General features: G+C 31.8%; 1 long non-coding RNA gene across 6 annotated transcripts; it reads right to left on the bottom strand.

The window, feature by feature from the left end:
* Positions 1-7,596: 7,596 nt before the first annotated feature.
* On the bottom strand, positions 7,597-12,568 carry LOC129922501 (uncharacterized). Of its 6 annotated transcripts, XR_008774502.1 has the most exons (5): positions 11,580-11,853; positions 11,105-11,272; positions 9,803-9,928; positions 9,389-9,457; positions 7,597-9,028 (listed from the first exon to the last, which is right to left on the bottom strand). It is a non-coding gene; the product is annotated as an uncharacterized LOC129922501 (long non-coding RNA). The 6 variants fall into 6 exon arrangements; XR_008774505.1 differs by lacking the exons at positions 11,105-11,272; positions 11,580-11,853 and adding an exon at positions 11,952-12,568; XR_008774503.1 differs by lacking the exon at positions 11,105-11,272 and having other exon boundaries at positions 11,580-11,851.
* Between the last annotated feature and the right edge of the window lie 257 nt (positions 12,569-12,825).

Here is a 12,825-nt window from a genome sequence, read left to right as displayed (position 1 = left end):
TTGGAGCATGGAATGGGTTTCCTGAATCAGTCAGGAAAACTAACGACTTGGCACAGTTTAAGTTACTCACTTACAGATTAACATGACTAGATCTTAACTTATATATTACAAACGTGTCTTCAGAAATGAAGATAATTACATCCTACGCATTTCATGTGTTAATCCATTGAAACATGAAATTAATATGTCTTTGAATGATGATGCAAAATATTTATTAAGAATATTAGCTTTAATTTTATTATCGGTATGTGTTAAGTTATCTTCGCCTTTTAATGGAGATGCTCCTGTTGTTACCATTTTTTTAGATTTAATGTATGACCATAAGTTTTAATTGTTGTCTTCAGATATTACCTATTATGCATTCGCTCTGCAGCTGTAACCTAACTTTTTGGGTTAGGTGTTTGTAGGTAGTTTTTTATGGACTCTTTTCTGCCTTAAATTTTTAAAATAGGTTTTCTTTCTGTTTGCAAAGTCTCATTAATTTATTATTGAATAGCATTTATTTATTTGATTTTCTATACTGTTTCTGAAATGGCGTTTAATGAAATTCCAGAGATGTCTTTTTCTGATAAGAATATTTGTTGAAAGTTTAATGTAGCTTGGTGTAGTTGTGTTAGGTTGCATTTGTTCCAGGCTGGAAGTTTTGTTTTTGGTTTTATAATGGTTACTGCTTTTAGTTGACTGTGTAATATTAACGATATTATGTTCGGTTAGTCCAGAGATTATTTAATAATTTACCACTAATCCAGATTTGTTGGTTAGAAATAAATCTAATATGTTGTTTAGTCTAGTTGGTTTTTTAATAATTTGATCTAAATTTAAATTGTGAATTGTTTCTATAAATAGTTCATTAATATCCTTAAGGTTTTGATGGTGGTCTATGGTTAATGATTTCCAATATCGGGGAGGTTGAAGTCACCTATAATCCAAAAAACTGCATTTTTATGTTTTTCTTCAAGTAATGAAAGTTGATTTCATAATTCCTCCATATACTCTATAGATACTGTCTCTTATTAAGGATGTTGAGGTGGTGTTAATTTTACAATATTAACAAGCGAAATGCGTAAGACGTAATTATCTTTTGAATTAACGTCAGTAATCAATTTATAAGATATGATTTGAGAAAATCCCTATCTAAAGAGTTTCGTCTATCCGGCTTATAGTTATACTTCCGTATACTAACTTTATGTATTAATTTCCTGAATGTTTTAAAAGATGTTTAGTGGAACATCCTAAACACTGGAATCCAACGCATCTTCCATGACTGCAAATCAATTGATTAGCTTCTGTTTATTTGATATTAACAGCTAAACGTATATCTAAGGATCTTTGCCCTTGCCGTCACCTGGGGACGCACTTGGTAGAAGATTGGTTTCGGGCATTGTAGGAATTGAAATTAGTTATGCGCAAGCCTATCTTACAGACAAGGAATGTCAATTCGAGACTGCGCACTCAATTGTAACTACTAGTAGTCCGTAGGGCATCAATTTAACCAGGATTAGCTTTGCCAAACGTCAAGTGCTCTGTTAGCAATGAGTACAGAACCTCAAGGACGTATTCGTTTCAAGAAAAAGATGCTGTGGGAAAAACAAAGTGAAAATTCTGTAGTAACATAAAGAAAGAACTAGAGAGGAAAAGGAGGCGAAGTGGCTGAGCGGTAAAGGTCCCGGGTTCAAATCCTGGTGAAGAATGGGATTTTTAACTTCCTGATTTTTGGGCGCCTCTGAGTCCACCCAACCTGACATAAGTTGGGGAAAGTAAAGAATGCGGTTGTTCGTTGTTCTGGCCACATGACACCCTCGTTAATCATGGGCCACAGAAACAGATGACCTTTATATCATCTGCACTATAGATCACAAGGTCTGAAAGGGGAATTTTACTTTAGAGAGGAAAATGTATACTACCGTAGTTGTAAAAAAATAATTTCTCCATCTGAGTAACCTTGTTAAATAAATCTTCATAGTACCCCGAGTGACATTGACAAAAAAAGAATTCTGTATGGAGCTAAAGAGGATACAACTTTCACAGTTTCTTCAGATTAAGAGTTTATTCAAAGATATCGGCTAAATGATTCAGTTCCAAAAAATCGTCTTGTTTCGCATATTTCTGACAGTTGGCGAGTCTCCCACTTGAAATGAATCACTGAAATCTTCTCTTTGTTTACACTTTGATTTTCAAGATCCCGTTGACGTTCATTCAGCAACAATAAAATCTGAAAGAAAGAAGAAAAGAAAACGATATGAGGAAATGTGATGGCGATCTTATGAAAGAAAAGAAAAACATAAGGAACATATAAGGGGAAGAATAGAAGAGATTTTTAAAGAAATTGTGAAAATAAACAAGGTCAAGGACGCCATATTGAAAGATCACTGTTATCAACTAAATAATACATGAGCGACAATCGAAAAAGTTAAAATTCGGATTCCACTGTGCTGAAAAGTGCCCCCAAATAAGTTATATGGATTATTCAGTGATCAATTCTTACGTTTTCTTTACACCTCATACACCAAAAACTTTCAATTTATGAATTGGCTCCATGTATGAACATCTCTATTTACAATTCTTTTTTCAGGAAGGATATTAAAGGGAGCTTCCACACCAGGCATGATCTAATCTTGCTAGCCACTGAAGCATCATTCTTGCTAAGTTTGGTTCAGGTTAGATAATGTGTTGCTTTTTATTGTACACATACATACATACATATAAATATATATATACATGCATGCATACATCCATACAAAGACTTACAGCTTAAGATTTGCTTCAGATATTACATCACGACACTAGTAGTTCACTAACATCAGTTTAAAACAAAATAAAAAAAGAAAAACATTTGTATTCTACCTCCACGTTATTTGTACTTAAATTATCTAAACCTTTCTTTTGACCTACATTGCTTACCAAACAGCGAGCCTAAGTTGCCGACTGTGAGTTTGAAGTAAACAAGGTAACAATGAACGGGTGTCTTTCATGACACATTTACATTGATCTTAGATACCGCACCACTACAACAACGTTATTGTCAATGTTTTGAGATGAATTGTTTTTAAAGAGCAAAGGTTTGGAGCCTACGGCTTGGAACACAATTATGTCTTGCCCCATTCGATGATTATTTTCTGATTGAATCCTATTGATGAAACTCAGTTCGACCCGTGAGCGTTTTTCATTATAACAACTGTTGCCCTTTAGACAAGAGCGATATTTGAAAGTAGGTCAATTCTAGGGTAAGGATTATTGCTATTATAAGGGTTATTGCTATTATAAGGGTTATCGCTAAAGTTACTGGTAAAGAGACTGGTAAAGCTGGTGCAACGCTGCAGGCAAAGTATTTTCCGTAGTTCCCCTGACCAGACAAACATAATTGGGGGGGGGGGAGATGTTCAGGCGTGTTCTAAAAATTATTATAAAAGAAGTAAAAAGAAACAAAGAAAACTGATGAATTTTAATGGAAAGAAACATAAAACTAGTTTCCACTTATAATGATGACAAGATTGCACCCTGGAATGCATTAGTTGGACCAAAAAGTAACTGTTTATATTGTTATATTGATTTATTTATTGATTTATTGTTTAGAAACGTGTTACATCACGCAAAGACATATAATGCTGCGACTTTTATGTCCTAAAAAGGATTTGATGAGGCCTTCTTTAGAACACTAAGGCAATGATTTTAAGTCGATCAGGGAAAATAATTGTGTATTACTTTGTTACAAAGCCAGAGATTTAGCATCATTTGATTTGAGATGAAGATAAAGAAGTTCCGAAAAGAATGAATACGAGCATAACTAAAGTTGTATTGAAATGTTTCCACATTTTATGCACTAACTGCAGTACTAAATGTCAGAATGTAAGCATTTAAGTAGTTCCACTACGAAGACTTTCTTCCAAGCCAATAACAGGCCTATTGTTTTAAGTAAAAGCCGCAAAGGAAAGCGACTTTACGTGAGAAATAGTTTTTTTTCTACACTACAGGGGCACTTATAAGATCCTCTATTCTAATTGCATTGTACAACGGCGTTTAGAACTAAATATGAAATATGTTAGGAATTGGAAGTGGTTATTACAGAAATGTTTCCAAAATGAATTTGGATAAATATTACAATTCCATGAAAACTTATTCAGTTAAGCGAGGCTCGGTCACAAGGTACTATACATACATACATACATACATACATACATACATACATACATACATACATACATACATACATACATACATACATACATACATACATACACAACATATATACTTACATCAGGGCCAGCCTTACTTAATTGAAGGCCCCAGGCCTATGGTGACACAGAAGAAAAAAAAATACGCAATTTACTTAAAACCTAGTCAGACTATTGTACTCCAATAATAGCGTTGGGCAAAGGTTCCGCTGTTTTTTTTTTACTAAGTCACGTGACTAAAAAAAAACGTCTTTTGTAAGACGAGAGAGTTGACGAGGGTTAATAAGCATTTTTGCACGCGCATTCCATTTAATGAAATCACTCCGATTGAAGTCAAATAAAAAAAAAATTCCACTACGTAACTCGGCCTAGTTAGACTAAAAAAAATTATCAACACGAGAAAGCTGACGAGGTTTAATAGACAATTACGTGTGAGTTCTTGTAGCATTTAATTTTTACTAAAATAATTCCAAATGACGTCAAAGGAACAAAATTCGGCATAGTGAGACTAAAAAAAATGTCCTTATCAACACGACAGTGTTGACGAGGGTAAAAAGATATTGGTGCACGAATATTTTATAGAATTTTTCGTTTAAGCGAAAGTATAGATCATAGACATATATAAATATATCTAGTACACTTATAATATTCCAATGATAATCATTTAGATCTCAGACTAGTCTAGACTTAAAAGATGATGCGCAGATTTTTCCTTTATTAAACTCTTGAATCAATAAAGCCTTACATTCGGAAATTCCCGTTCGCGATAGTTCTTTCAAAACCAATGTTGGATCTAGACTTAGAATCCTAGATATAGATCTCTTGCCAAATTTATTTCATTTCATACTAAAAAAATGATAACGGTCAAATTAGAGTTTTCCACGTGTAGCCAACGAGCTAGTAATTCTTTTCTCGGCGATATACTTTTCCCGAATAAGAGATCGTCACAAAAGTTATTTTTTTCGACCACCCTATAAAATGCCACATTTTTTCAAAAAAATAGAATCTAAATTCCGAAAATACAATCTTTCAGTGTTTCTGTGTTTGGTTTATTTACACTAAATCTGGATGAAGACCTTTCTACCGTTCCGCTAAATGCGTATTTGTTACGATATACTAAATTGCACGAAATAAAAATAAAAATAGGAGGCCTAATACAGTTTTGACACTCCAAGCTACGCATTTCTAATCGTTTTTTTATTATTATTATCGAAAGGACTAGGCTATAGGCATACATGTCTCGTGGGAAACAAAGAAAAAGTTCATCTCGGTAATATTGTAGCCTAAAAAAAATGACCAAAAAAAAAACAACTATAGCCTAATCTAAAATGAAATAGATCTAAAGCTAGATTTTCTTGGACGAACGATACAAAATAAGTATAAATAATAAGTCATAGTCATATGAATCTGATAGATCTAAAACAAATACTTATAGTACTATTCATTAATTAATTATTAGAATTACTTGACTACCAACTGGGTATTTTTATTGCCAAAATACAATGTATTTTATGTGCATTTATTAAAAACAACAACCAAAAATTAAGCGTTCGACGCAACTAGATCTAATATTAATAATATAGATTCTGGTTCTAGATCCAGAAAGCTACTTCTCTAATTCAGTTTTCTAGTTTAATTCTAGTTAGATCTAGATGTCTAGACCAGTAGATCTAAATCTAGCCAGGGTTTTTGTCATGGAATAGATCTATAAACCTGCAGCCGCCTACTGATCACGATCGGATATGACAGATACTATTGATGAGATACTCTCTCTACGTCAATATAACTATATAATATATATATATAGATCTAGATCTAGTAGATCACAGTAAAACTCAATGTGTACTTCCGACTTTAGCTCAACAAGTCTACTAGTAAAGTCACAAAGTGTAAAGGATCATTATATATTCAAATAAAAAATTTATAGGCCTAAATGAATCGAATAATAAGTCACTAATTTGACTAATCTAAATTGTTATTTTTTAAATGGCAAGTGTGATTGATGACTTCTGACTTGTACACGAGTTGCAGAGATTCTATCTTTTATTTTGATGACATGTTACGATATATCAATGATATTTAGATAAACGCAAGTACCTAGAGGAACAGAGAGAAGGACCATTTAATATAAGGCAAAGAAGTAAGATGTTTATAATCCATCAAACTCACAGAGGACTTGTGTCGGCATTTCATGCATTTACAGAAGCTACAAACTATGCTACAAAAATGATAGGCTTGTCTTTGATTCCTAAGACTTATGAGGAATGCTATGTTTCCAGAGGCTACTCAGCCCCAGCTGTGACCTACATATTATGCCACACTGAGCACAGGCATAACCATTGTCCACCTGTGGTAGAATCAGTTTTTTTTTTTTTGCCATCTACCCTCGGCAATTAATTTTCATTGGTGTATACCACACCTTTGTAAGTGACCTCCAGCTGTCTCGTTCTGAAGCTGTATGCAACCAGGTGCTCTCTTATTCTATGTCAGTTAAAGTAAGTTGGCGCCTAAGCATTTCTGTGGTACCTCTTTACGTGCATGACATGTTAGGCAAATGGTTTAGCCTATCGGAATGCCATTTCGGAAAGTATAGGTGCTTAAAATGAAACTCCAAATATCTGGACTTCCAGTTACCAAGAAAATAAGCTTAGGTTTCAAAGAGACGACACTGGCACTTCAGCTAAGACGATCAGTAAAATTAATAGCAACTTTAATTGCAGTCCACCAAACTAGATAAAAAAAAAAAAACAAGTGTGGCTTCAATAGCATTGATGATATTTAGTTTACTTTTATCTCATTTACTAGTATTACTATTTCATTGACTATGGTTTTACTAGTTCCTGCAATTTGATGAAAAATAATAATTAAATTGTGTATAGTCTATATACAAATGTTTATAAGAGATCACAGCTTAGCTTAATTTACTTAATATTTTAAAACTATGATTTTGTGTTCTGACTCTACTCTTAATAAATTATATTTTATTTTAAGAATGCAAAGTTGGAAATTCTGTTCTGATGAAAAAAAATTATTAAACTAAAGTAGATGTTTATGGTTCTTTTGTATTTATTTTTAAATTATTTATTCATTAAAAATTAATTGCTCATTAACATTTACTTGAAGTAAAGATCAAAAACACAAATTTAATACATGATCAGCTCCCAATTCACGCAGATCACAGCCCATCACTTAAATGTATTTACTGTCAATTCTACAGACTATTCATTTCAAAATATTGCTTTAAATTATTACATGACACAATCAAAGTACTGGTACCTCACATTGATGTAGGACTAAAGCAGCTGAAATAATGACCAATTTTCATTCACTAACTTGTACTGTCATTTATTATCAGACGTGTTAAAACTAATGACCTGTATATATAATTGATTAAGCAGGAGCATCAACAAATCTTGAACAATAATTGTCTACAGAAAAACTTTATTCTTATCCAAACAGTATACATTTACAATGTATTTAAACAAGTTAATTTATACAAATCTGTATGGCCTAAAGATTATGGTGTATTTTGAGTATTGTGTGAATACCAAGTTACATTATTACATGAAAATAGTGTACTCATTTTTTAAATATTCTGGGTAATAAAAATTAACAACTAATATGATACAATAAAATTGAAGCATTAGTCAAATAAAAAAAAAAATTCACAGATCTATGTGAACTCTATGCTTGAAAAAAATCATTTTGAAATTAATTTAAAAAAAAAAAAATTATGGTTCTTTAGTCAATGGAATGATAGCAGCAATTATTTTACAATTTCATGATTATCCATTAATCTCAATATACTTATAACGGAAAAATAATTCATAAGGTTTAGATACAACCATTTGAAATAATGATTATAATTTTTTTCTTAATTTGCTTAATTCAAATCTAATATAAACAAGATTTCCTCTGTCAAGAAAATTATGAGGGAACAACATGCATGTTCTTCTCAGTAAGTTTTGCAAAGGGAATTAAGAATATATGATGTTGCTTTTTTTTGCCAACATTTTAAACCTTCGCACCAGGTTTTAGTTTTAAGGAGAATGCACCATATTTTATGTTTACTTTTGATAGATTCTTATTTTAATTTTTAAAAAGTAAAATTTCCCTTACATATCTTGCAATCTATGGGGCAGATGATATAAAGTTTATCAGTTTCTGTGCCCCATGGTTAGCGAGGGTGTCATGTACCCAGCACAACAACCAACCACCTTTTGAAAAAAAATCCCATTTCAGACGTCACAATCTATAGGGCAGATGATGTTAAGGTCATTTGATTCTTTGGCCAGTGCATCATGTGGCCAGCACAACAACCAACCATCTTTACTTTCCAAAACAAAAGTCAGCTACCCATTAGAGTTAGGTGGACTCAGGGGCACCCAAAAATCTAAAAAAAATTTAACCCGAGTCTTCACAGAGATTCAAACCCATGACTTAACCATTCAGCCATGGATCCCCAAACTGCCTTTACTTATTCCTTACTATTGCCATGTATCCCTAGCCTTATGAATTCTGAAATTGAAAATCCCAGTCTTAATTGAACCCAGGAACCCTCAGTTCAGAAGCCAAGTGCTTTACCACTCATTCACTGCACTCCCTATTGTTTTAATGGGGCTCAGATTAATAGTTTTCAAGTACAATATCAAACAGATTTAAAGAAATACTAAATCCAAACCTGTTGGCTGAATGACAGGATATACATAAATATGTATAGAGCTTACAGTATAATATATATATCTTAAATTAAAATTGGTCCAAGACTTTTATTTTGCAACATGATGGGATTTTCCTTTCTGGTGGTGCTATGCAGGAGTCCAAGAATCTCATCTTTTCTCATAACAGAAAGTTATCTAGTTATAAAAATAAATAAAAGGATTTTAAAAAAATAAAAATATGTGTGACATATGTGTTGACCATGCTAAACGTATATATGTTATTAAGTATAATTATATAATTTTGCTATTCTAAAAATAGTCTGTACCTAAAAGGAGCTACTGCGTTAATGTGTAGACATGGCCCTGACCTTAATAGTTATGAATTATTACTAAAGGTGAAGGCAGATATTCAGTTAATTTGATGGACATTGCACTCATCTAAAAGCAACTATAACATATATTATGATTTACATTTTCATGGAAAACTAGTTTTTCAAAAATACAAGTACTTCAGCTTATGAGAAAAGTGCATAGGGAAAAATTGCAGTACCTTACCTTTAAGAGGTGCAACCAATCATTGACTTGTCAGGAATGCATGCCTTTTTCTTGCATTTCCAAACATAACTGTAATTATACAATTAGGCATAATGGCTAATTTCTTTTGAAAACATTAAAATTAAAAAATAATATTATTAAATTGAATACATTGTTGTATCAAACATACAAATTATCAGACATAATTTTGCCTAATTTCATCTAACAGTTTATTGTAAAGGAATGGCCTGCACAACAGCCAAGTATATTAGGCATTCATGAAAGATGAATTTGCTTAAGAGTGTTATAAAAAAAAAACTAGAGAAAAATGTTAAATTCCATCCCCCGATATTTGGATGTTGCTTGACCATGAAAATCACACTTCATAAAACATCTTTTAGATAACTAAAATAAAAATTGTATAGTAGTACTTACAATAAATATTGAATGGATGCTAATATTATTAATGTCTGCCCAGAGAGTAGAAATAGTATAAGTATGATCCTTGAGCCATTCTGGTACATCATCAGAACTGGTTGGCATGGTTCTACTTGTTAATAACTGAAACATTACAAACATTTTTTTAAATTTATAATTTATCACAGACTAGAATAGAAATGTTGCCAGGAAAAATACCAATGGTTAGAATGCACCTGATGATACTTTTGTAGCCTTAAAATGCACCAAAACTTCATTCATTAAATCTGATAAGAAACATATATGTATCACACAAGTCCAAGTTGATCAGAGTGTCATAGCAAATAATTAACTAGATATGAGAGTTTTATATTAAAGTGCTGAATTTCAGGGGATAGATCCAACTTGACACCACATCATTTATTATTTCATGAACTCATGGGTCTGGGCATGGCATGGAATGGGAACTATTATTTAATGTATGGGGTGTACGCGAGGCATGGATTATAAATTGTCTTGTATAGATTAGATTGGGTAAAACTTCCCATCGAAGGTAACTTTTACTGATAGATCTGGATCAATTATAAATTTATGGGATCTAGGCCTGCATAAATTTTATCTTTTATTTATATATTTTATGTACATAAATAACTAGTCTAGATTCTATAATTATATCTTAATAATAATTTTTGTAGATGTCATATAATATCTAAAATATTAAGTATAGATCAGTAGATTTAGAATTTTAGCTAGTAAATATTTTTATATTCCAAATCTAAACTGGATCTATATATTGTATATCTATCTAGAATTTAGATCAGTAGATTTAGTATTTTAGCTAGTAAAATACTTTTATATTCTAAATCTAAACTGGATTTAGATCTAATTATTCTAGAAGCTTAGATCTAGAAGACTAGTTGTCAAGATTTGACTACACTATGGCTAAGGCTAATGCACTAACTAAGTAGGCCTACTAGATAGATCAAGAGACAGCCTAGAGTACTAATAGTAATAGACTCTTGCCTCGTTGGGCCTCTCAAATCAGCTACAGACTTTAGAGACAATTTAGGAAGGTGAATTTCGATCCAATTCCAAGATCTACAAACTACAGGTTAGAGTCTAGCTAGAGATGCTAGATCTAGTCTAGAAGGCTGATCAATTAAAAATAAAATCAATCATTTCTAAAGTTTGTAAAATTATATTTTATAGATCAGATCTAATCTATCTATTTATAATATAGAAATCTATGTCTACTATTTTAATATTTAAAATGATATATGGCTGATGATATTAATTATTTTAATAGAGACATTGACATACTAGTCTAGATTATTATTCGAGATGACCTCAGATGATGATGATGATAATCAACTGGTAGAGCTATAAGTCAGTATAAACTATAATATATTAAATATAATCACTGCATTCGTTTCATTCACTGTCTGTATCAATAATCATGTGATGTGAAAGTGAAGTCTAGATTTAGATCTAGATTAGATAGATTATAAATCTACTTTCTACTATTAAAAAGTATTATTATTATAGATCTACATCTACTAATATTAGTACAGGTACTAGATCTACAGGCAATACACTATTGATTATAGTGACTATAATTACCGTCACTATACACTAATATAATACTAGTAATACAGTTACAGTATAATACAGTCTATAGACTATAGTAGAGTCTCAGTCTATAGTCAACTATACTATACTATAGTCATGATGATGATCGATAGATCTGAGTTCTAGACGTAGACTAGATACTAGATCTATAAACATTCATATTGACCTCATGTATGGTCTAGATCTAGAGAAAATAGAGTGGAAATCATGACTTTATTAGATCTGTTGAGTTATTTTTAAAAAAATATCTTTTAAATAGATCTAGAACCATAGTCTAAGTCTGGGTGTTGTAGATCTAGATTATTCTAGATATAAGAGATCTATAGATAAGTTCGGTTTTTTAAAAATGCGCATTCGAAATTTAAAATACCCAGATTTAAGTATTAATATACCCATATTGGTAGGGCCGCGTTAATCATTTATTAGATATATTAAAGCATGTCTATATAAAAGATATTATTATTAAAAAAATATATTATTATATAAAAGATATAGTTGTGAATATTTACTAAAAAAATTAAAATAATGAATTTTTTACTTTTGCCAATTAACACTCTGGCTGGCAAAAAGGATGACTCCTCCTACTGTGAAAAGACGATAACTGCATGAGTTGGTTTGGAATTGTATTTTGTAAGACTAACTTTTAAAAAAATATCCTTTAAGAGAATAAACGAAAAATGGTTTGTCAGAAGAAAAGCTGGCTGGACTACGCAAATAATGGACCAGCCTCTCTCTCTTGTTAAGAACATTGGTGACCGGGAAAAGTGGAGGATTTAGTTACGCGGGACAGATGATAATGATTTAATGTACATAAAAAAATATCCAGATTTTGTGTAAAATACCCAAATGTGAAAGTACTGAAAACAGCTATTTTAATGGGGTGGCCTTAAAAAAATAACTTTTGTGACGATCCCTTATTCAGGAAAATTTTATAAATCACAAAACATTGTGAGAAAATGGATGAAGTTTTTAGAGATCTAATAAAATAAAGCGTAGGAAAGTTTTACTCTCATTGAAGGTCAGTCCAAGTGACTGGAGGAGTAAATTTCTTCTTTTGCATCCTCCTGAATTTCTCCATATTGCACCATGCGTGAAAATGATGCGCGACGGCACTCCCCTAGTAAAAACTAGGAGCTGTTGTTCCATTAGTATAGTTCCATGTCTAGACTTAAAAGATGATGCGCAGATTTTTCCTTTATTAAACTCTTGAATCAATAAAGCCTTACATTCGGAAATTCCCGTTCGCGATAGTTCTTTCAAAACCAATGTTGGATCTAGACTTAGAATCCTAGATATAGATCTCTTGCCAAATTTATTTCATTTCATACTAAAAAAATGATAACGGTCAAATTAGAGTTTTCCACGTGTAGCCAACGAGCTAGTAATTCTTTTCTCGGCGATATACATCAACT

This window comes from Biomphalaria glabrata, chromosome 13, assembly GCF_947242115.1.
Source record: "Biomphalaria glabrata chromosome 13, xgBioGlab47.1, whole genome shotgun sequence".
NCBI classification, from domain to species: domain Eukaryota; kingdom Metazoa; phylum Mollusca; class Gastropoda; family Planorbidae; genus Biomphalaria; species Biomphalaria glabrata.
Note: the sequence above shows the minus strand (reverse complement) of the source record. Positions and strands in the feature narration are given on the sequence as shown.